The 23,062-nt window shown below is 47.7% G+C and overlaps 1 pseudogene; it reads left to right on the forward strand.

The window, feature by feature from the left end:
* Positions 1–23,062, forward strand: part of LOC139559551 (piezo-type mechanosensitive ion channel component 2-like) — a 179,982-nt pseudogene that overhangs the window by 76,123 nt on the left and 80,797 nt on the right.

Genomic DNA, 23,062 nt, shown 5'->3' on the forward strand with positions numbered 1-23,062 from the left:
GGTCCCTCTGGTCCCTCTGGTCCCTTTGGTGACTGTGGTCCCTCTGGTGTCTGTGGTCCCTCTGGTGACTGTGGTCCCTCTGGTCCCTCTGGTGACTGTGGTCCCTCTGGTCCCTTTGGTGACTGTGGTCCCTCTGGTGTCTGTGGTCCCTCTGGTGACTGTGGTCCCTCTGGTGACTGTGGTCCCTCTGGTGACTGTGGTCCCTCTGGTCCCTCTGGTCTCTCTGGTCCCTCTGGTGACTGTGGTCCCTCTGGTGACTGTGGTCCCTCTGGTGACTGTGGTCCCTCTGGTCCCTCTGGTGACTGTGGTCCCTCTGGTGACTGTGGTGACTGTGGTCCCTCTGGTCCCTCTGGTGACTGTGGTCCCTCTGGTCCCTATGGTCCCTCTGGTGACTGTGGTCCCTCTGGTCCCTCTGGTGACTGTGGTCCCTCTGGTGACTGTGGTCCCTCTGGTGACTGGTCCCTCTGGTGACTGTGGTCCCTCTGGTGACTGTGGTCCCTCTGGTGACTGTGGTCCCTGTGGTGACTGTGGTGACTGTGGTCCCTCTGGTGACTGGTCCCTGTGGTGACTGGTCCCTCTGGTGACTGTGGTCCCTCTGGTCCCTCTGGTGACTGGTCCCTCTGGTGACTGTGGTCCTCTGACTGTGGTGACTGTGGTCCCTCTCGTGACTGTGGTGACTGTGGTCCCTCTGGTCCCTCTGGTGACTGTGGTCCCTCTGGTGACTGTGGTGACTGGTCCCTCTGGTGACTGTGGTGACTGTGGTGCCTCTGGTGACTGTGGTCCCTCTGGTGACTGTGGTGACTGGTCACTCTGGTGACTGTGGTGACTGTGGTCCCTCTGGTGACTGTGGTGACTGTGGTCCCTCTGGTGACTGTGGTGACGGTGGTCCCTCTAGTGACTGTGGTGACTGTGGTCCCTCTGGTGACTGTGGTGACTGTGGTGACTGGTCCCTCTGGTGACTGTGGTGAATGTGGTCCCTCTGGTGACTGTGGTGAATGTGGTCCCTCTGGTGACTGTGGTGAATGTGGTTCCTCTGGTGACTGTGCTCACGTCAAGGCGAAATAAAAAGCACCTGTGTGTGTGTGTGTGTGTGTGTGTGTGTGTGTGTGTGTGTGTGTGTGTGTGTGTGTGTGTGTGTGTGTGTGTGTGTGTGTGTGTGTGTGTGTGTGTGCGTGCGCGCGCTCACATCACATCTAAAGAAAGCACCTGTCATCTAATAAATGACCAGAACTGTTTTCTTGATGGTGATTTGTAGGAAGGCCTACTTATGTTTTGGTTTTGAGTCACTGTAGATTGAGGTTTTGAGGCCTTCCCAGCTAGCACATTTGGTTCCTTGGAAGTTGTGGGAACGTACGTTTTTGGTTTCACATTGGTTGTGGGAAGAAAGCTATACGTTTCCTGACCGGTATAAACTGAACGTCTTTTTAAACATTCTGAGAACAGAAGTGAACGTTTCGCCAGTTCTGGGAACGTTTATTTTTAGTTTGCAGGGAGGACCTGAGAACACTGGTTTACTCTGGTTCCTTGAAAGTTTCCTGGGAGGTCTAATTAACGCTCAGACAATGGAACTGTTTCGTTTTTTAAATAATTTCCTTAAAACTTTCACTGAATCTTTCAATAAGAGTTTTGTTTGTGATATTTTATTTTAGTATTTTTTTAACCTTTTTTATTTATAATTGTCTTTTATGTCAATATACTGTATCTATTTTATTGTACTTTTACCCACAATATCAAATTGGTAGGTACAGTCTAGTCCCATCGCTGCAAGAGGCGAAGGTCGAGAGCCATGCGTTCTCCAAAACACGACCCTGCCAAGCCGCACTGCTTCTTGACACACTGCTCACTTAACCCGGAAGCCAGCCGCACCAATGTGTCAGAGGGAACACTGTACAACTGGCGACTGAAGTCAGCTTGCCAAACCCTCCCCTAACCTGCACGACGCTGGGCCAATTGTACCCCACCTCATGGGTCTACCGGTCAGGGCCCGCAGTGACACAGCCTGGGATCGAACCCGAGTCTGTAGTGACGCCTTAAGCACTGCAATGCAGTGGCTTAGAACGCTGTGCCAATCGGGAGGCCCTTTACTATTGTTTTTACAATTAACAAAAACAACTACATAGACAAAAGTATGTGGACACTACTTCAAATTTGTGGATTTGCTATTTCAGTCACGCCCAAATGCTGACAGGTGTATAAAATTCAGCACACAGCCATGCAATCTCCATGGACAAACAGCCATGCAATCTCCATAGACAAACATTGGCAGTATAATGGCCCGTACCGAAGAGCTCAGTGACTTTCAACGTGGCACGTTCATAGTATGCCACCTTTCCCAACAAGTCAGTTTGTCAAATTTCTACCCTGCTGAAGCTGCCCCGGTCAACTATAAGTGCTGTTATTGTGAAGTGGCAATGTCGAGGCGCAGCAACGGCTCAGCCACAAAATGGTAGACCACACAAGCTCACAGAACGGGGACCAGCGAGTGCTTGTAGCGTGTAAAGATCGTCTGTCCTCGGTTGCAACACTCACTAGCGAGGTCCAAACTGCCTCTGGAAGCAACGTCAGCACAATAACTGTTGGTCGGGAGCTTCATGAAATGGGTTTCCATGGCCGAGCAGCCACACACAAGCCTAAGATCACCATGCGCAATGCCAAGCGTCGGCTGGAGTGGTGTAAAGCTCACCGCCATTGGACTCTGGAGCAGTGGAAACACGTTCTCTGGAGTGATGAATCACGTTTCACCACCTGGCAGTTTGATGGATGAATCTGGGTTTGGCAGATGCCAGGAGAACGCTACCTGCCCCAATGCATAGTGCCAACTGTAAAGTTTGGTGGAGGAAGAATAATGGTCTGGGGCTCTTTTTCATGGTTCGGGCTAGGCCTCTTAGTTAGTTACGGTGAAGGGAAATCTTAACGCTACAGCAGACAATGACATTCTAGATGATTCTGTGCTTCCAACTTTGTGGCAACAGTTTGGGGAAGGCCCTTTCCTGTTTCAGCATGACAATACTCCATGCAAAAAGTAAGGTCCATACAGAAATGATTTGTTGAGATTGGTGTGGAAGAACTTGTATGGCCTGTACAGAGCCCTGACCTCAACCCCATCGAACACCTTTGGGATGAATTGGAACGCCAACTGCGAGCCAGGCCTAATCGCCCAACATCAGTGCCCGACCTCACTAATGCTCTTGTGGCTGAATGGAAGCAAGTCCTTGCAGTAATGTTCCAACATCTAGTGGAAAGCCTTCCCAGAAGAGTGGAGGCTGTTATAGCAACGAAGGGGGGACAAACTCCATATTAATGCCCATGATGTTGGAATGAGATGTTTGACAAGCAGGTGATAACATACTTTTGGCCATGTAGTGTACATTTCAACTAACATGAATGAAATCCCGCTTGCTCAGACCAACATGTTCCCACCATATCCACATCCAATGTTCTTTCTAATGCTTGTAAGACTCTACCTCGTATGACTTCAAATTGTGTTATGTTGTTTCTGTCTGTAGCCAGATTTCTTTCAACATTTAAATAATAAAGCATTTTATTCTTCCGTTCTCTTTATGTCGGGCTATCGTTTGACTTCCAGTATTTAAGTAATAGCGTCTGCAATATAAGAGACGGATATAGTATTGTCCAATCCATCGGGCTATCTCACCGCACCCTCGTATGCCAAGTCTTGAAATATGCAGATGGCGACATTAAAAGTAAACTTACATCGTAAAACTTCTGACAGACAGCTTTCTGGCCATAACTATTGGATATTATAGCACTCCCAGAAGGCATGAATTATTGAGTCACTGTTAGTACACTTGAGGCATTAATCTGCCATTGTGCTGTAGAATTTCGTCTCTTGTATAATCAATTATATATATTAATTTATACTGGATTAAGTATAAGATTTTCATTAACTGTAGTATTTATATTCCAACACTTAATCTTGTGCCGATATCAGTTATTTTTAAGTATTGTTTTCCAATTTATATTTTATATTTTCTTCTAAGAGATTGTCAGTTGGAAAGGCTCTCTGCAGGTTTTCTACATCTTACCTATGAGAATCTTTTTATGACTAAAATAGGATTCACCTCAATATTTCTCCGATATCCAAAAGCTTTCATTTTGTGTTCTAAATGTATTGTAATTAATTATTTATTTTGTTTCATTTTCTTTTTGTAAAATATTTTTTGGGGTACTTTTACACCTTCTTCACCCCAATTTCGTGGTTTCCAATTGGTAGTTACAGTCTGGTCTCATCGCTGCAACTCCCGTACGGACTCGGGAGAGGCGAAGGTCGAGAGCCCTGCGTCCTCCAAAACACGACACTGCCAAGCCGCAGTGCTTCTTGACACACTGCTCGCTTAATCTGGAAGCCAGCCGCACCAATGTGTCGGAGGAAACACCGTCCAGCTGGCGACCTAAGTCAGCTTGCAGGCGCCCGGCCGAAGTTGCATATATTTGAAAATGTCTACTATTCAAGGATTGTTCCAATAGGGGTGTGTGTTTCTATTCAATTACGATCTTGTCTCATTGCTTCAACATCCCCAACGGACTCGGGAGAGGCGAAGGTCGAGTCATACGTCCTCCAAAACATGACCCGCCAAACCACGCTTCTTAACACCCGCCCGCTTAACCCGGAAGCCAGCAGCACCAATGAAACACCGTTCAACTGACGACCGAGGTCAGCCTGCAGATTCCCGGTTCGCCACAAGGAGTCACTAGAGCGCAATGAGCCAAGTAAAGCCTCTCCCCCAACCCGGACGACACTGGGCCAATTGTGCGCCGCCCTATGCGACTCCCGGTCACGGCCAGTGGGATACAGCCTGGGATCGAACCCTAGGCTGTAGTTACACTGCGATGCAGTGCCTGAGACCGCTACGCCACACAGGAGACTTCAACAAGACTTTTAATAACACTGCTAATAACGCTAACTCCAAGCAAAGATAGAACATTTGGAAACTCCTTTCCTTAGCCATTAATCATGCAAACAAATTTTTGTTTTATTGTGACATAGATTTTAACCTATAACATTTTCTGTTCTCTAACCATGGAAATTAGTCCACTACGCCACTATGATGGAGCTAGCATGTCATGTTTCTTTTACGCATGCAAAGCTGTTCATTTTAGCCTATTCAAACAGACCGCATTTCAAAGGAAACGTATTAAGATCAGGTGTGGATAGTTAGTTTGACGCGGCCAACAGACCTGAACACACTAAACAAGATGGAAGACAGTTTTGTTGATGCTGAGAATGGAATGTATACGTTTTTAGGATAACATTCTTAGAACGTTCTCTGAACGTTACTAAAGCTTTTTTGTGTTTTTTTTTATAGAACGTTTTGTTCTTCTTTGGAAATGTCCGTACCTCAGCATACCGTTTCCTACAGGTTTCCTCATGTTATAAGAAACATATGGTTCTCAGAATGTTATGTGCTAGCTGGGTTATTTCTATATCAGTCTCCATGTCTCTTTGACCCTCTCTCTCTCTCTCTCTCTCTCTCTCTCTCTCTCTCTCTCTCTCTCTCTCTCTCTCTCTCTCTCTCTCTCTCTCTCTCTCTCTCTCTACCTCTCTCTACCTCTCTCTTTCTCTCCCTCTTTATCTCCCCCCCTCTCTCTCTCTCTCTGTTACTCCCCCTTCTCTCTCTTTCTGTCTCTCCCTCCCCAGGCGTGGAGCATCACGTATGTTAGCTGGCTGACGTTTGTGTTCCTGATGTGGTCGTGTATGTTGTGGATGGTGAGGGATCGTCGTCGTTACACCATGCTAACCTCTCCCTTCATGGTGCTCTATGGGAACCTGCTCATTGTGCTGCAGTACATCTGGAGCTTTGAGCTGCTGGAGCCCGTACCTGGACTCTTCATCAAGATGGACGTGCCCTTTAGGCAACTGGGCTCCAAGGTAAACTGGTAGAGACAGAACTGTTCTGAGTAAAATGGTAGAGACAGAACTGTAAAATGGTAGAGACAGAACTGTAAACTGGTAGAGACAGAACTGTTCTGAGTAAACTGGTAGAGACAGAACTGTTCTGAGTAAACTGGTAGAGACAGAACTGTTCTGAGTAAACTGGTAGAGACAGAACTGTTCTGAGTAAACTGGTAGAGACAGAACTGTTCTGAGTAAACTGGTAGAGACAGAACTGTTCTGAGTAAACTGGTAGAGACAGAACTGTTCTGAGTAAACTGGTATGTCTAACTGCTGAGGATGTGAAACTGCTGCCATTGCTGCCATCTTGGATCAATCAGGACTCTTTCTAAAATAACATTTATGTGACAGTCTCTCTCGATCCCATTTTATCTCAGGACTGTTGTCTGTACTTCCTGTGTCAGTAATGATGTCTGCTGTCTGTACTTCCTGTGTCTAAAATTATGTCTGTTGTCTGTACTTCCTGTGTCAGTAATGATGTATGTTGTATGTACTTCCTGTGTCAGTAATGGTGTATGTTGTCTGTACTTCCTGTGTCAGTAATGGTGTATGTTGTCTGTACTTCCTGTGTCTATAATGATGTCTGTACTTCCTGTGTCAGTAATGATGTATGTTGTCTGTACTTCCTGTGTCTATAATGATGTCTGTACTTCCTGTGTCAGTAATTGTGTATGTTGTCTGTACTTCCTGTGTCAGTAATGGTGTATGTTGTCTGTACTTCCTGTGTCTATAATGATGTCTGTACTTCCTGTGTCAGTAATGATGTATGCTGTCTGTACTTCATGTGTCAGTAATGATGTATGTTGTCTGTACGTCCTGTGTCAGTAATGATGTCTGTTGTCTGTACTTCCTGTGTCAGTAATGATGTCTGTTGTCTGTACTTCCTGTGTCAGTAATGATGTATGTTGTCTGTACTTCATGTGTCAGTAATGATGTATGTTGTCTGTACGTCCTGTGTCAGTAATGATGTCTGTTGTCTGTACTTCCTGTGTCAGTAATGATGTCTGTTGTCTGTACTTCCTGTGTCTATAATGATGTCTGTTGTCTGTACTTCCTGTGTCTATAATGATGTCTGTTGTCTGTACTTCCTGTGTCAGTAATGATGTATGTTGTCTGTACTTCCCGGGTCAGTAATGGTGTCTGTTGTCTGTCTAGATCCTATGCCTGTTGAGCTTTTGGCTGTTGCTGATACAGACTCTGACAGAGAGACAGGAGGAGCAGAGAGAGGAGGCTGCTGTACTCACTGACGTACATGTGGATAACCAACTCAAGAAGAAGAAGGGTCAGAACTAATATCACAGCTGCTCAATAATACACTGTTTTATCATGTGTGTCCGACTGGGTTCGAACCCAAGACTGTGTTAGCCAGCTGAGCTAAAGGGTCAGAACTAATATCACAGCTGCTCAATAATACACTGTTTTTATCATGTGTGACCGACTGAGTTCGAACCCAAGACTGTGTCAGCCAGCTGAGCTAAAGGGTCAGAACTAATATCACAGCTGGTCAATAATACAATGTTTTATCATGTGTGACCGACTGAGTTCGAACCCAAGACTGTGTTTACCAGCTGAGCTAAAGGGTCAGAACTTTACATCCTGTTGTCCACACTGCTATCATTTACATACAATTCATCATGTAGGACCACTTACTCAGTATCTCCTGTCTGTTACCTTGTTTATAGAGGAAGAGGAGGATGAGGAAGGAGGGGAGCAGGACATCATGCAGGTTCTGGGGAACATGGTGATGGAGATGCTGGTGAAATACTGGATCTATATCTGTGGGGGAATGTTCTTCTTCGTCAGCTTCGAGGGACGCATGGTCATGTACAAGATCATCTATATGATGCTCTTCCTCTTCTGTGTGGCGCTCTATCAGGTACACACACACACACGCACGCACGCACACACACGCACGCAGGCACGCACACACACACACATATATATATAGAGAAACAGGCATGCACGATACACACACACATACACACGTACACTACCGTTCAAAAGTTTGGGTTCACTTGGAAATGTCCTTGTTTTTGGAAAAAAATCAATTTTTTTGTCATTTAATAAAATAACATAAAATTGATCCGAAATACAGTGTAGACATTGTTAATTTTGTAAATGACTATTGTAGCTGTAAACAGCAGATTATAAATGGAATATCTAGGTAGGCCCATTATCGGCAACCATCACTCCTGTGTTCCAATGGCACGTTGTGTTAGCTAATCCAAGTTTATCATTTTAAAAGGCTAATTGATCATTAGAAAACCCTTTTGCAAGTATGTTAGCACAGCTGAAAACTGTTCTGATTAAAGAAGCAATAAAACTGGCCTTCTTTAGACTAGTTGAGTATCCGGAGCATCAGCATTTGTGGGTTCGATTACAGGCTCAAAATGGCCAGAAACAAAGATCTTTCTTCTGAAACTCGTCAGTCTATTCTTGTTCTGAGAAACGAAGACTATTGCATTACGTACACAGAGGATGCTACACATGTTAATCCCTCACCCAAATGATCTGGGCAAACAACACAGTAAAGCATTTAAACCAATCTGGGGTGTGTGTGTGTGTGTGTGTGTGTGTGTGTGTGTGTGTGTGTGTGTGTGTGTGTGTGTGTGTGTGTGTGTGTGTGTGTGTGTGTGTGTGTGTGTGTGTGTGTGTGTGTGTGTGTGTGTGTGTGTGTGTGTGTGTGTGTGTGTGTGTGTGTGTGTGTGTGTGTGTGTGTGTGTGTGTGTGTGTGTGTGTGTGTGTGTGTGTGTGTGTGTGTGTGTGTGTGTGTGTGTGTGTGTGTGTGTGTGTGTGTGTGTGTGTGTGTGTGTGTGTGTGTGTGTGTGTGTGTGTGTGTGTGTGTGTGTGTGTGTGTGTGTGTGTGTGTGTGTGTGTGTGTGTGTGTGTGTGTGTGTGTGTGTGTGTGTGTGTGTGTGTGTGTGTGTGTGTGTGTGTGTGTGTGTGTGTGTGTGTGTGTGTGTGTGTGTGTGTGTGTGTGTGTGTGTGTGTGTGTGTGTGTGTGTGTGTGTGTGTGTGTGTGTGTGTGTTTGTCTCCAGGTGCACTATGAGTATTGGAGGAGGATCCTGAAATACTTCTGGATGTCTGTGGTGGTCTACACTATGCTGGTCCTCATCCTGGTCTACACCTTCCAGTTTGAGACCTCCCTACCCTTCTGGTCTAACATGCCTGGCATGAGCAAAGAGAAGTGAGTCCTAACCCCTGACCCCTAACCCTCCCTACCCTTCTGGTCTAACATGCCTGGCATGAGCAAAGAGAAGTGAGTCCTAACCCCTGACCCCTAACCCTCCCTACCCTTCTGGTCTAACATGCCTGGCATGAGCAAAGAGAAGTGAGTCCTAACCCCTGACCCCTAACCCTCCCTACCCTTCTGGTCTAACATGACTGACATGAGTAAAGAGAAGTGAGTCGTAACCCCTAACCCCTGACCCTCCCTACCCTTCTGGTCTAACATGACTGACATGAGTAAAGAGAAGTGAGTCCTAACCCCTAACCCCTGACCCCTAACCCCTAACCCTCCCTACCCTTCTGGTCTAACATGACTGACATGAGTAAAGAGAAGTGCGTCGTAACCCCTAACCCCTGACCCTCCCTACCCTTCTGGTCTAACATGACTGACATGAGTAAAGAGAAGTGAGTCCTGACCCCTGACCCCTACCCTGAAGTTCACAAAATAGCTAAAGAGAATATTTGCAATGCTCAGACACCTACATTTCTCTGTACATTTAGTCCTGCATTAGTGAGAGATCTGATGTATGGTGTGGTCTGTCTCCAGACTGAAGGACCTGGGGTTGAGATATAATGTATGGTGTGGTCTCTCGCTCTCTCCCCTCCTCTCTCTCCTCCCCCCTCTCCCTCTCCCCCACCCTCCTCTCTCTCCAGACTGAAGGACCTGGGACTAGAACAGTTCTCCGTATCGATGCTTTTCACACGTATCTTCATCCCCACCTCCTTCCTCCTGGTGTGTATCCTCCACCTTCACTACTTCCACGACCGCTTCCTGCTGCTCACTGATCTGAAGGCTGTGGCCCAAAAACAGGACAGCACCATCTACAGGTGAGACTGAGTGATTGACTGTGTTAACCCATTGAGCTAAAGCCTAGGCATTAGTTTGGGGAGCTAACATGAGTTTCAGCACCATCTACAGATGAGCTGACTGGGGGTTGAACTCTGGTACTGCTCTAGACTATGTTAACCCACTGAGCTAAAGCCTAGGCATTAGTTTGGGGTGCTAACATGAGTTTGTGGCAGAATCTAAAGGTGAGCTGACTGGGGGTTGAACTCTGGTACTGCTCTAGACTATGTTAACTCACTGAGCTAAAGCCTAGGCATTAGTTTGGGGTGCTAACATGAGTTTGTGGCAGAATCTAAAGGTGAGCTGGGTGACTGGCTCTGAACCCAGAAATGGTTCATCTCATTTTGACATGTTTATGTCCTGGGATTCACTGGGTGTTCTGGGGTTCTGATATCATGCTGTCATTATAACTATCTCATCTGGGGGTTTCTTTCACACTGAGAAATGCTGAAACTGTAGTGGTCTGTGTAGTGGTCTGTGTGGTGGTCTATGTAGTGGTCTGTGTAGTGGTCTGTGTAGTGGTCTGTGTAGTGGTCTGTGTAGTGGTCTGTGTGGTGGTCTATGTAGTGGTCTGTGTAGTGGTCTGTGTAGTGGTCTGTGTAGTGGTCTGTGTGGTGGTCTATGTAGTGGTCTGTGTAGTGGTCTGTGTGGTGGTCTATGTAGTGGTCTGTGTAGTGGTCTGTGTGGTGGTCTGTGTGGTGGTCTGTGTGGTGGTCTGTGTGGTGGTCTGTGTAGTGGTCTGTGTGGTGGTCTGTGTAGTGGTCTGTGTAGTGGTCTGTGTAGTGGTCTGTGTGGTGGTCTGTGTGGTGGTCTGTGTAGTGGTCTGTGTGGTGGTCTGTGTGGTGGTCTGTGTGGTGGTATGTGTAGTGGTCTGTGTGGTGGTCTGTGTGGTGGTCTGTGGGGTGGTCTGTGTGGTGGTCTGTGTGGTGGTCTGTGTAGTGGTCTGTGTAGTGGTCTGTGTAGTGGGTGGTGGTCTGTGTGGTGGTCTGTGTAGTGGTCTGTGTGGTGGTCTGTGTGGTGGTCTGTGTAGTGGTCTGTGTGGTGGTCTGTGTGGTGGTCTGTGTGGTGGTCTGTGTAGTGGTCTGTGTAGTGGTCTGTGTAGTGCTCTGTGTGGTAGTCTGTGTGGTGGTCTGTGTAGTGGTCTGTGTGGTAGTCTGTGTAGTAGTATGTGTAGTAGTCTGTGTGGTGGTCTGTGTAGTGGTCTGTGTGGTGGTCTGTGGTAATCTGTGTAGTGGTCTGTGTAGTGGTCTTTGTGGTAGTCTTTGTGGTGGTCTGTGTAGTGGTCTGTGTGGTGGTCTGTGTAGTGGCCTGTGTGGTGGTCTGTGTGGTGGTCTGTGTGGTGGTCTGTGTAGTGGTCTGTGTAGTGGTCTGTGTAGTGGCCTGTGTGGTGGTCTGTGTGGTGGTCTGTGTGGTGGTCTGTGTGGTGGTCTGTGTAGTGGTCTGTGTAGTGGTCTGTGTAGTGGTCTGTGTAGTGGCCTGTGTGGTAGTCTGTGTAGTGGTCTGTGTGGTGGTCTGTGTAGTGGCCTGTGTGGTGGTCTGTGTGGTGGTCTGTGTGGTGGTCTGTGTGGTGGTCTGTGTGGTGGTCTGTGTAGTGGTCTGTGTGGTGGTATGTGTAGTGGTCTGTGTGGTGGTCTGTGTGGTGGTCTGTGTAGTGGTCTGTGTAGTGGTCTGTGTGGTGGTCTGTGTAGTGGTCTGTGTGGTGGTCTGTGTGGTGGTCTGTGTAGTGGTCTGTGTGGTGGTCTGTGTGGTGGTCTGTGTGGTGGTCTGTGTGGTGGTCTGTGTGGTGGTCTGTGTGGTGGTCTGTGTGGTGGTCTGTGTAGTGGTCTGTGTGGTGGTCTGTGTAGTGGTCTGTGTGGTGGTCTGTGTGGTGGTCTGTGTAGTGGTCTGTGTGGTGGTCTGTGTGGTGGTGTGTAGTGGTCTGTGTGGTGGTCTGTGTGGTGGTCTGTGTAGTGGTCTGTGTAGTGGTCTGTGTAGTGGTCTCTGTGGTGGTGTGTAGTGGTCTGTGTGGTGGTCTGTGTAGTGGTCTGTGTGGTGGTCTGTGTGGTGGTCTGTGTGGTGGTCTGTGTGGTGGTCTGTGTGGTGGTCTGTGCGGTGGTCTGTGTAGTGGTCTGTGTAGTGGTCTGTGTGGTGGTCTGTGTGGTGGTCTGTGTAGTGGTCTGTTGGTTTCTCATCCATTTCCTACTTGATTATCATCCTGCCTCTTTTCTGCTTGTCTTTCTAATCTGCATCTCTCCATTCCTGCCTCTCCTCATACAGTCATGCTAAAGTCAATGGCCGTGTGTATCTGATCATGAATAGGTGGGTAACTGTCTTCTTTCTGTTCCCTCCCTCCCACGTTCCCTCCCTCCCTCCATCATCGTTCCCTCCCTCCCACGTTCCATCCCTCCCATGTTCCCTCCCTCCCACGTTCCCTCCCTCCCACGTTCCCTCCCTCCCACGTTCCCTCTCTCCCATGTTCCCTCCCTCCCATGTTCCCTCCCTCCCATGTTCCCTCCCTCCATCCATCATCCCTCCCTCTCTCCCATGTTCCCTCCCTCCCATGTTCCCTCCCTCCATCCATCATCCCTCCCTCCCACGTTCCCTCTCTCCCACGTTCCCTCTCTCCCACGTTCCCTCCCTCCCACGTTCCCTCTCTCCCATGTTCCCTCTCTCCCATGTTCCCTCTCTCCCACGTTCCCTCCCTCCCACGTTCCCTCTCTCCCATGTTCCCTCCCTCCCACGTTCCCTCCCTCCCACGTTCCCTCTCTCCCATGTTCCCTCCCTCCCACGTTCCCTCCCTCCCACGTTCCCTCTCTCCCACGTTCCCTCCCTCCCACGTTCCCTCTCTCCCACGTTCCCTCCCTCCCACGTTCTCTCCCTCCATCATCCTTCCCTCCCTCCCACGTTCCCTCTCTCCCACGTTCCCTCCCTCCCATGTTCCCTCCCTCCATCCATCATCCCTCCCACGTTCTCTCCCTCCATCATCCTTCCCTCCTCCCACGTTCTCTCCCTCCATCATCCTTCCCTCCTCCCACGTTCCCTCCCTCCATCATCCTTCCCTCCCTCCCACGTTCCCTCTCTCCCACGTTCCCTCTCTCCCACGTTCCCTCCCTCCCATGTTCCCTCCCTCCCTCCCTCCATCCATCATCCCTCCCTCCCTCCCACGTTCCCTCTCTCCCACGTTCCCTCTCTCCCACGTTCCCTCCCTCCCATGTTCCCTCCCTCCCTCCCTCCATCCATCATCCCTCCCTCCCTCCCACGTTCCCTCCCTCCCTCCCTTCATCCTCATCCCCACCATTAGTTTGATTTACCTTCCTCTTCCTCAGTCAACTTCTCCTCTCCATCATCTCTTCTTCTCTCATCCTCTACACCTCCAGTCCCCCTAGCATCTGAATAGCCCTGTCCTACAGCCCTCTTTCCCTGCCCTGGTACCTACCTTCCCTCTGAAACGGTTTGCTCCTACAGCCCGGTCTTTCCCTGCCCTGGTACCTACCTTCCCTCTGAAACGGTTTGCTCCTACAGCCCGGTCTTTCCCTGCCCTGGTACCTACCTTCCCTCTGAAACGGTTTGCTCCTACAGCCCGGTCTTTCCCTGCCCTGGTACCTACCTTCCCTCTGAAACGGTTTGCTCCTACAGCCCTGTTGGTTTGGTTTAATGATCCACTGAATGGTTTTCTTTAACATTTCATGTAAGATGTGAACGGATGTGAATCTTTTCTGTTCTTCATTTAATATTTTTGTTTCTGCCTTGAAGTGCTCTCTTGGATTGCATCTCTGTACTGTTAACCTCGAAGCCAACCTACTCTCCTGGAAAATCACTGTTAACCTCAAAGCCAACCTATTCTCCTGAAAAACCAATGTTAACCTCAAACCAACCTATTCTCCTGAAAAAACACTGTTAACCTCAAACCAACCTACTCCCCTGAAAAACCACTGTTAACCTCAAAGCAAGTTCTGCAGCTGCACCATCGAGAGCATCTTGACTGGCTGCATCACCGCTTGGTATGGCAATTGTACCAACCTTGACCGCAAAGTGTCCTGGTATTTTGGCCTTGTGATTGTTAACCTGTTTAAATGTTTTTCTCACATCGGTCATGGAGAGCGAGATAACACAGTCATCCGGGAAAAACAGGAGCCCTCACGCAAGACACAGTGTTATATTCCTCGAATCGAGCATAAAAGGCATTTAGCTCATTTGGGAGTTTTGCGTCACTGGGCAGCTCACGGCCGGGTTTCCCTTTTGGAATCTGTTATCGTCTGAAAGCCTTGCCACATACGACGAGCGTCGGATTTCACCTTCCTCCTATATTGTTATTTTTCCTGGTTGATGTCTCGGTGGTCATTACAGGCTTTCCATGTCTGTGTCCCGTTCCTTGTAAGTGGCTCTAGCCTTTGATTACATGCCACATCACACTGAGCTAATGGTTTTTGGTTGGGATACATTAGTACAGTCACTGTGTGGACGATGTTGTCGATGCACTTATTGATGACCGATGTGGTAAACTCCACAATGCTATATTGGATGAATCGCTGAACATATCCCAGTCTGTACTAGCAAAGCAGTCGTGTAGCCTCGCGTCTGCTTCATCTCGACCACTTCCACATTGAGTGCATCGCTGGTACGTCCTGTTTGAGCTTTCGTTTGTAAACAGGAAGCAGGAGAATATGGAGTCGTGGTCAGATTTGTCAAAGGGAGGACCAGGGAGGATCTTGCATGTGTTTATGTGGGTAGAAGAAACGGGGTCTTGAGTTCCTGAGTTTTAGCGCTCCCCAGTGGCGCAGGAGTCGTGTTAGTAAAAGTTGAGGTGGAACGGTTTTAAGTCTCCCCTCGTTAAAGTCTCCGCCCACCAGAAACGCTGCTTCTGGGTGAGCGGTTTCTTGTTTGTTATCCTCAAAGCCAACCTACTCTCCTGAAAAACCACTGTTAACCTGAAAACCAATCTACTCTGCTGAAAATGAGTATTAAAACACTCCAAAACTCGCCCTTCCCTTGTAGCACGTTCCTCTTCAAAAAACAATTATCTCCCTGAAACGGTTCCCCTGGTCTTCTGTGGCCTGTAGTAGCATGTAAGCACCAACCTAATGATCTCTGACCTAGACTGTCTGTCAATCAACTGTTTGTTGACAATCTCTTTGCTGTCTCTCTCCATCTCTCTTTGTTGAGCTCTTTCTTTCTTTCTCTCTCTCTCTCGCTCTCCTGTGTTAATCGCTCTCTCTCTCTCTCTCTCTCTCTCTCTCTCTCTCTCTCTCTCTCTCTCTCTCTCTCTCTCTCTCTCTCTCTCTCTCTCTCCTGTGTTAATCGTTCTTTCTCTGTAACATTGTTGTTATCTGAGCAGCATCAAGGAAAAATGTTTTCCTCCACAGAGCAAGTAAGTCTGAATCTCCCAACGAGAAATGAAATGCTTGCCTTGACATGCAGCCAGTTCATGCAAGCCAACCCCTGACCTCTAACCTCCGATCCTATGACACGTTGCCAACCCTGACCTCTAACCTCCGATCCTATGACACGTTGCCAACCCTAACCTCTAACCTCCGATCCTATGACACGTTGCCAACCCTAACCTCTAACCTCCGATCCTATGACACGTTGCCAACCCTAACCTCTAACCTCCGATCCTATGACACGTTGCCAACCCTAACCTCTAACCTCCGATCCTATGACACGTTGCCAACCCTAACCTCTAACCTCCGATCCTATGACACGTTGCCAACCCCTAACCTCTAACCTCCGATCCTATGACACGTTGCCAACCCTAACCTCTAACCTCCGATCCTATGACACGTTGCCAACCCTAACCTCTAACCTCCGATCCTATGACACGTTGCCAACCCTGACCTCTAACCTCCGATCCTATGACACGTTGCCAACCCCTGACCTCTAACCTCCGATCCTATGACACGTTGCCAACCCTGACCTCTAACCTCCGATCCTATGACACGTTGCCAACCCTGACCTCTAACCTCCGATCTTATGACACGTTGCCAACCCTGACCTCTAACCTCCGATCCTATGACACGTTGCCAACCCTGACCTCTAACCTCCGATCCTATGACACGTTGCCTGAGACTGAGGGAGATATTCTGTTTAGAGTTGCTTCCCAAGTGGCTCCCTATACTATATACTATATTGGTGCACTACTTTAGACCAGGGCCCATAGGGTAGTGTACTACTTTAGACCAGGGCCCATAGGGGTAGTGCACTACTTTAGACCAGGGCCCATAGGGTAGTGCACTACTTTAGACCAGGGCCCATAGGGGTAGTGCACTACTTTAGACCAGGGCCCATAGGGTAGTGCACTACTTTAGACCAGGGCCCATAGGGGTAGTGCACTACTTTAGACCAGGGCCTATAGGGGTAGTGTACTACTTTAGACCAGGGCCCATAGGGTAGTGCACTACTTTAGACCAGGGCCCATAGGGTAGTGCACTACTTTATACCAGGGCCCATAGGGTAGTGTACTACTTTAGACCAGGGCCCATAGGGGTAGTGCACTACTTTAGACCAGGGCCCATAGGGTAGTGCACTACTTTAGACCAGGGCCCATAGGGTAGTGCACAACTTTAGACCAGGGCCCATAGGGGTAGTGCACTACTTTAGACCAGGGCCTATAGGGGTAGTGTACTACTTTAGACCAGGGCCCATAGGGTAGTGCACTACTTTAGACCAGGGCACATAGGGGTAGTGCACTACTTTAGACCAGGGCCCATAGAGGGTAGTGCACTACTTTAGACCAGGGCCCATAGGGTAGTGCACTACTGTAGACCAGGGCCCATAGGGGTAGTGTACTACTTTAGACCAGGGCCCATAGGGTAGTGTACTACTATAGACCAGGGCCCATAGGGTAGTGCACAACTTTAGACCAGGGCCCATAGGGTAGTGCACTACTTTAGACCAAGGCGCATAGGCTAGTGCACTGCTTTAGACCAGGGCCCATAGGGGTAGTGCACTACTTTAGACCAGGGCCTATAGGGGTAGTGTACTACTTTAGACCAGGGCCCATAGGGTAGTGCACTACTTTAGACCAGGGCACATAGGGGTAGTGCACTACTTTAGACCAGGGCCCATAGAGGGTAGTGCACTACTTTAGACCAGGGCCCATAGGGGTAGTGCACTACTTTAGACCAGGGCCCATAGGGGTAGTGCACTACTTTAGACCAGGGCCCATAGGGGTAGTGTACTACTTTAGACCAGGGCCCATAGGGGTAGTGCACTACTTTAGACCAGGGCCCATAGGGGTAGTGCACTACTTTAGACCAGGACCCATAGAGGGTAGTGCACTACTTTAGACCAGGGCCCATAGGGTAGTGCACTACTGTAGATCAGGGCCCATAGGGGTAGTGTACTACTTTAGACCAGGGCCCATAGGGTAGTGCACTACTATAGACCAGGGCCCATAGAGGTTGTGCACTACTTTAGACCAGGGCCCATAGGGTAGTGCACTACTTTAGACCAGGGCCCATAGGGTAGTGCACTGCTTTAGACCAGGGCCCATAGGGTAGTGCACTGCTTTAGACCAGGGCCCATAGGGTAGTGCACTACTTTAGACCAAGGCGCATAGGCTAGTGCACTGCTTTAGACCAGGGCCCATAGGGGTAGTGCACTACTTTAGACCAGGGCCCATAGGGTAGTGCACTACTTTAGACCAGGGCCCATAGGGGTAGTGTACTACTATAGACCAGGGCCCATAGGGGTAGTGCACAACTTTAGACCAGGGCCTATAGGGGTAGTGTACTACTTTAGACCAGGGCCCATAGGGTAGTGCACTACTTTAGACCAGGGCACATAGGGGTAGTGCACTACTTTAGACCAGGGCCCATAGGGGTAGTGTACTACTTTAGACCAGGGCCCATTTATTTTGAAGTATGCCAGGAATGTAAAACGGAGGACTTTTATTTTGTATTTTAAAGTATGCCAGGAATGTGCTTATTGCTTTATATTGAACACGATCCTGTTTAATTCTGCTCTGCTGTTAGTGGCTATATACACACACGGCTGTTACTCCCATCTTAACATCTGCTTGATACTGTATGAGGGTCAGTTGGTGTGTGTGTGTGTGTGTGTGTGTGTGTGTGTGTGTGTGTGTGTGTGTGTGTGTGTGTGTGTGTGTGTGTGTGTGTGTGTGTGTGTGTGTGTGTGTGTGTGTTGTGAATCTAAACACCGTCTCCCGCCCCAGATTCGTACACCAGGATGAAAGCCTGGCTGACATCCCCATGCTCTATTCTGGAGAAGGACTGATATGGGTGGAGGACGAGAAGGAGGGAAACCTGACGAAGGAGAAGAAGGATGGAGGGATGAAGCAGAAAGGAGGACTCCGTCAGTCTATAGACCTGTGTCGGTCATTCAACAAGACTTTTGAGTCCAAATCCAGTGCAAGGCCGGGGAAGAGTGGCGACTGCACTGTGGGAACTGAGCCAGAGCCCTCCACAGAACACACAACAGGTATAGAATATAGAACAGACTACCTCAGGTACACAGAACACAGAACATAGAATATAGAACCCGACTACCTCAGGTACACAGAACACAGAACATAGAATATAGAACAGACTACCTCAGGAACACAGCACATATAGAACATAGAATATAGACCAGACTACTTCAGGAACACAGAACATATAGAACATAGAATATAGAACAGACTACCTCAGGAACACAGAACATATAGAACATAGAATATAGAACAGACTACCTCAGGAACACAGAACATATAGAACATAGAATATAGACCAGACTACTTCAGGAACACAGAACATATAGAACATAGAATATAGAACAGACTACCTCAGGAACACAGAACATATAGAACATAGAATATAGAACAGACTACCTCAGGTACACAGAACACAGAACATAGAATATAGAACAGACTACTTCAGGAACACAGAACATATAGAACATAGAATATAGAACAGACTACCTCAGGAACACAGAACATATAGAACATAGAATATAGAACAGACTACCTCAGGAACACAGAACATATAGAACATAGAATATAGAACAGACTACCTCAGGAACACAGAACATATAGAACATAGAATATAGAACAGACTACCTCAGGAACACAGAACATATAGAACATAGAATATAGAACAGACTACCTCAGGAACACAGAACATATAGAATATAGAATATAGAACAGACTACCTCAGGTACACAGAACACAGAACATAGAATATAGAACAGACTACCTCAGGAACACAGCACATATAGAACATAGAATATAGAACAGACTACCTCAGGAACACAGAACATATAGAACATAGAATATAGAACAGACTACCTCAGGAACACAGAACATATAGAACATAGAATATAGAACAGACTACCTCAGGAACACAGAACATATAGAACATAGAATATAGAACAGACTACCTCAGGAACACAGAACATATAGAACATAGAATATAGAACAGACTACCTCAGGAACACAGAACATATAGAACATAGAATATAGAACAGACTACCTCAGGAACACAGAACATACTCCTAATGTTGTTTCTCATGCCATACATTCTGACCAGATTGTGCAGCTCTTGGTAGTCATAGTTTCCACTATGTGGGGGAATATGTGGTCATTTTTGATTAGCCTTCAGCCTTTACTATAATGGATTAGGTGTATTTTGAGACAGAGCCACTCCGTTCTGTTCAATATATAAACATGGGTGCTTCCTGGACTGACTGGCTGGCTGTCTGACTGGCCAGCTGGCTGGCCGACTGACTGATTAGCTGTCTGGCTGACTGACTGACTGGCCGACTGGCTGATTGACTGACTGGCTGATGGCTGGCTGACTGGCTGTCTGGCTGACTGACTGACTGTCCGACTGGCTGATTGACTGACTGGCTGATGGCTGGCTGACTGGCTGGCTGGCTGATGGGCTAATTGACTGGCTGACTGGCTGGCTGGCTGACAGGCTAAATTGACTGGCTGACTGACGGGCTAATTGACTGGCTGACTGACGGGCTGACTGACTGGCTAATTGACTGGCTGACTGACGGGCTAATTGAGACTGATGGGCAGATTGTTTCAACTGTTCTGCCTGCGGCTATGGAACCCTGACCTGTTCACCGGACGTGCTACCTGTCCCAGACCTGCTGTTTTCAACTCTCTAGAGACAGCAGGAGCGGTAGAGATACTCTGAGTGATCGGCTATGAAAAGCCAACTGACATTTACTCCTGAGGTGCTGACCTGTTGCACCCTCGACGACTACTGTGATCATTATTATTTGACCCTGCTGGTCATCTATGAACATTTTGAACATCTTGGCCATGTTCTGTTATAATCTCCACCCGGCACAGCCAGAAGAGGACTGGCCACCCGCCTGGTTCCTCTCTAGGTTTCTTCCTAGGTTATGGCCTTTCTAGGGAGTTTTTCCCTAGCCACCATGCTTCTACACCTGCATTGCTTGCTGTTTAGGGTTTTAGGCTGGGTTTCTGTACAGCACTTTGTGACATCAGCTGATGTAAGAAGGGCTTTATAAATACATTTGATTTGAATTTGATTTGATTGACTGGCTGACAACTGGCTGACTGACTGACTGGCTGATTACTTCCTGTCTCGTCCTGTTGCTGTCAGACATAAAGAATAAGTGGCACCTGGTGGTGGACCGTCTGATTGTGCTGTTCCTCAAGTTCCTGGAATTCACCCACAAGCTGCAGCTCTTCATCTGGTGGCTCCTAGAGATGCACATCGTCAAGATCGTCTCTTCATGCATCATACTGGTCTCTGTCCAAGAGGTAACACTTGTTGATTCAGTCATCCTTTATTTAACCAGGAAGTCCCTGTAGATGAGAAACTATTTTTTTCTCGAGGAAAACCTGGCCTATTAAAGCAACATACAGTCAAGTGTTAAAATGTGACATTTCCTGCATGTCACAAGACAGCTCACTGAGCTGAAGCCTAGGTAATCTTGGTGGTTGATGTTTTATGTCTCTGGCAGGTGTCGTTGTTCAACTATGTGTTCCTGGCGTGCTGGTCCTTCGCTCTGCCCTTCAGTCAGTTCAGACCCCTAGCCTCCAGTATCTGTACAGTCTGGACCTGTGTTATCATCGTCTGTAAGATGTTGTACCAGCTGGAATCTATACAACCTGCCTCTTACTCCAAGAACTGCTCCATGGTGAGTAGGGTTAGGGTTGGTAGATGGGTGGGTGGGTCTGTGGGTGGGTGGGTCTGTGGGTGGGTGGGTGGGTGGGTCTGTGGGTTGTTGGTTGGTTGGTGGGTGGGTGGATTGGTTGGTGGATTGGTGGGTGGGTGGGTTGTTGGTTGGTTGGTTGGTGGGTGGATTGGTTGGTGGTGGATTGGTGGGTTGGTGATTGGTTGGTGGATTGGTGAGTGGGGTCAATTGATTGATTGGTTTCAGTGTCTTAGAGAGCAGGTACTAAAAGTGTAGTTTCTGTGCCACCAGAGACTCTGGGTTCGAACCCAGGCTCTGTCGCAGCTGGCCGTGACCGCGAGGCCCATGGGGCGACGCACAATTGGCCTAGCGTCGTCCGGGGATATCCTTGTCTCATCGCGCACTAGTGACTCCTGTGGCGGGCCGGGCGCAGTGCACGCTGACCAGGTCGCTAGGTGCACGGTGTTTCCTCCGACACATTGGTGCGGCTGGCTTCCGGGTTGGATGTGCGCTGCGGCTTGGCAGTGTTGTGTTTCGGAGGACGCATGGCTCTCGACCTTCGTCTCTCCCGAGTCCGTACGGGAGTTGTAGCGATGAGACAAGATAGTAACTACTACCAATTGGATACCACGAAATTGGGGAGTAAAAATTCAACAACAAAAAAATAAATTAAGAAAAAATATATATAAAAAAAAAAAAGAAGAAACAAAAAGTGGAGTTTCTTAATTCAGGTCCTCGAGCAAAAGACTCAAAGATATTTAAACATACTTAAAAAAAATCTAAACATACTTATTCAGTCTTATGGAAATGGCTACCAAGAAGGCCGTAACCATGCGTATGACTGACTCCTGTTCTGACTCCTCTTCCTCACCAGCCAACGAACTACACAGAGAAACAGAGAGAAGAGATGGAAGACTCTCTGCTGTACAAGGAGCCAGTAGACCCGTCCAACTGGGTCGGACTCAACAAGTTCAACCCTCTACTGGAGAACCTCAGGGTGAGCTAATGTCTATTTATCTAACAAGATATTCATATAATATTGTATAATATTCATAATATAGTATAAAATAATACAGCATTCCAAAATGGGACATGCAAACAAAGGAAATAGTTATCAAACAAGATAGAAAACTCATACACTCAGTTTTTCCTTAATCTGACTTTGATAAATCTCGGAATCCAGGATGTTGGGAGAGACTAACTTTTGAGTCAGGGTTATACTGATCATCTACCTCTATGAACTGAGTCAGGGTTATACTGATCTACCTCTATGAACTGAGTCAGGGTTATACTGATCTACCTCTATGAACTGAGTCAGGGTTATACTGATCATCTACCTCTATGAACTGAGTCAGGGTTATACTGATCATCTACCTCTATGAACTGAGTCAGGGTTATACTGATCTACCTCTATGAACTGAGTCAGGGTTACACCGATCATCTACCTCTATGAACTGAGTCAGGGTTATACTGATCATCTACCTCTATGAACTGAGTCAGGGTTATACTGATCATCTACCTCTATGAACTGAGTCAGGGTTATACTGATCTACCTCTATGAACTGAGTCAGGGTTACACCGATCATCTACCTCTATGAACTGAGTCAGGGTTATACTGATCATCTACCTCTATGAACTGAGTCAGGGTTACACCGAACATATACCTCTATGAACTGAGTCAGGGTTATACTGATCATCTACCTCTATGAACTGAGTCAGGGTTATACTGATCTACCTCTATGAACTGAGTCAGGGTTATACTGATCTACCTCTATGAACTGAGTCAGGGTTACACCGATCATCTACCTCTATGAACTGAGTCAGGGTTATACTGATCATCTACCTCTATGAACTGAGTCAGGGTTACACCGAACATATACCTCTATGAACTGAGTCAGGGTTATACTGATCATCTACCTCTATGAACTGAGTCAGGGTTATACTGATCATCTACCTCTATGAACTGAGTCAGGGTTAC

The sequence above is a fragment of the Salvelinus alpinus genome, chromosome 30, assembly GCF_045679555.1.
Source record: "Salvelinus alpinus chromosome 30, SLU_Salpinus.1, whole genome shotgun sequence".
NCBI classification, from domain to species: domain Eukaryota; kingdom Metazoa; phylum Chordata; class Actinopteri; order Salmoniformes; family Salmonidae; genus Salvelinus; species Salvelinus alpinus.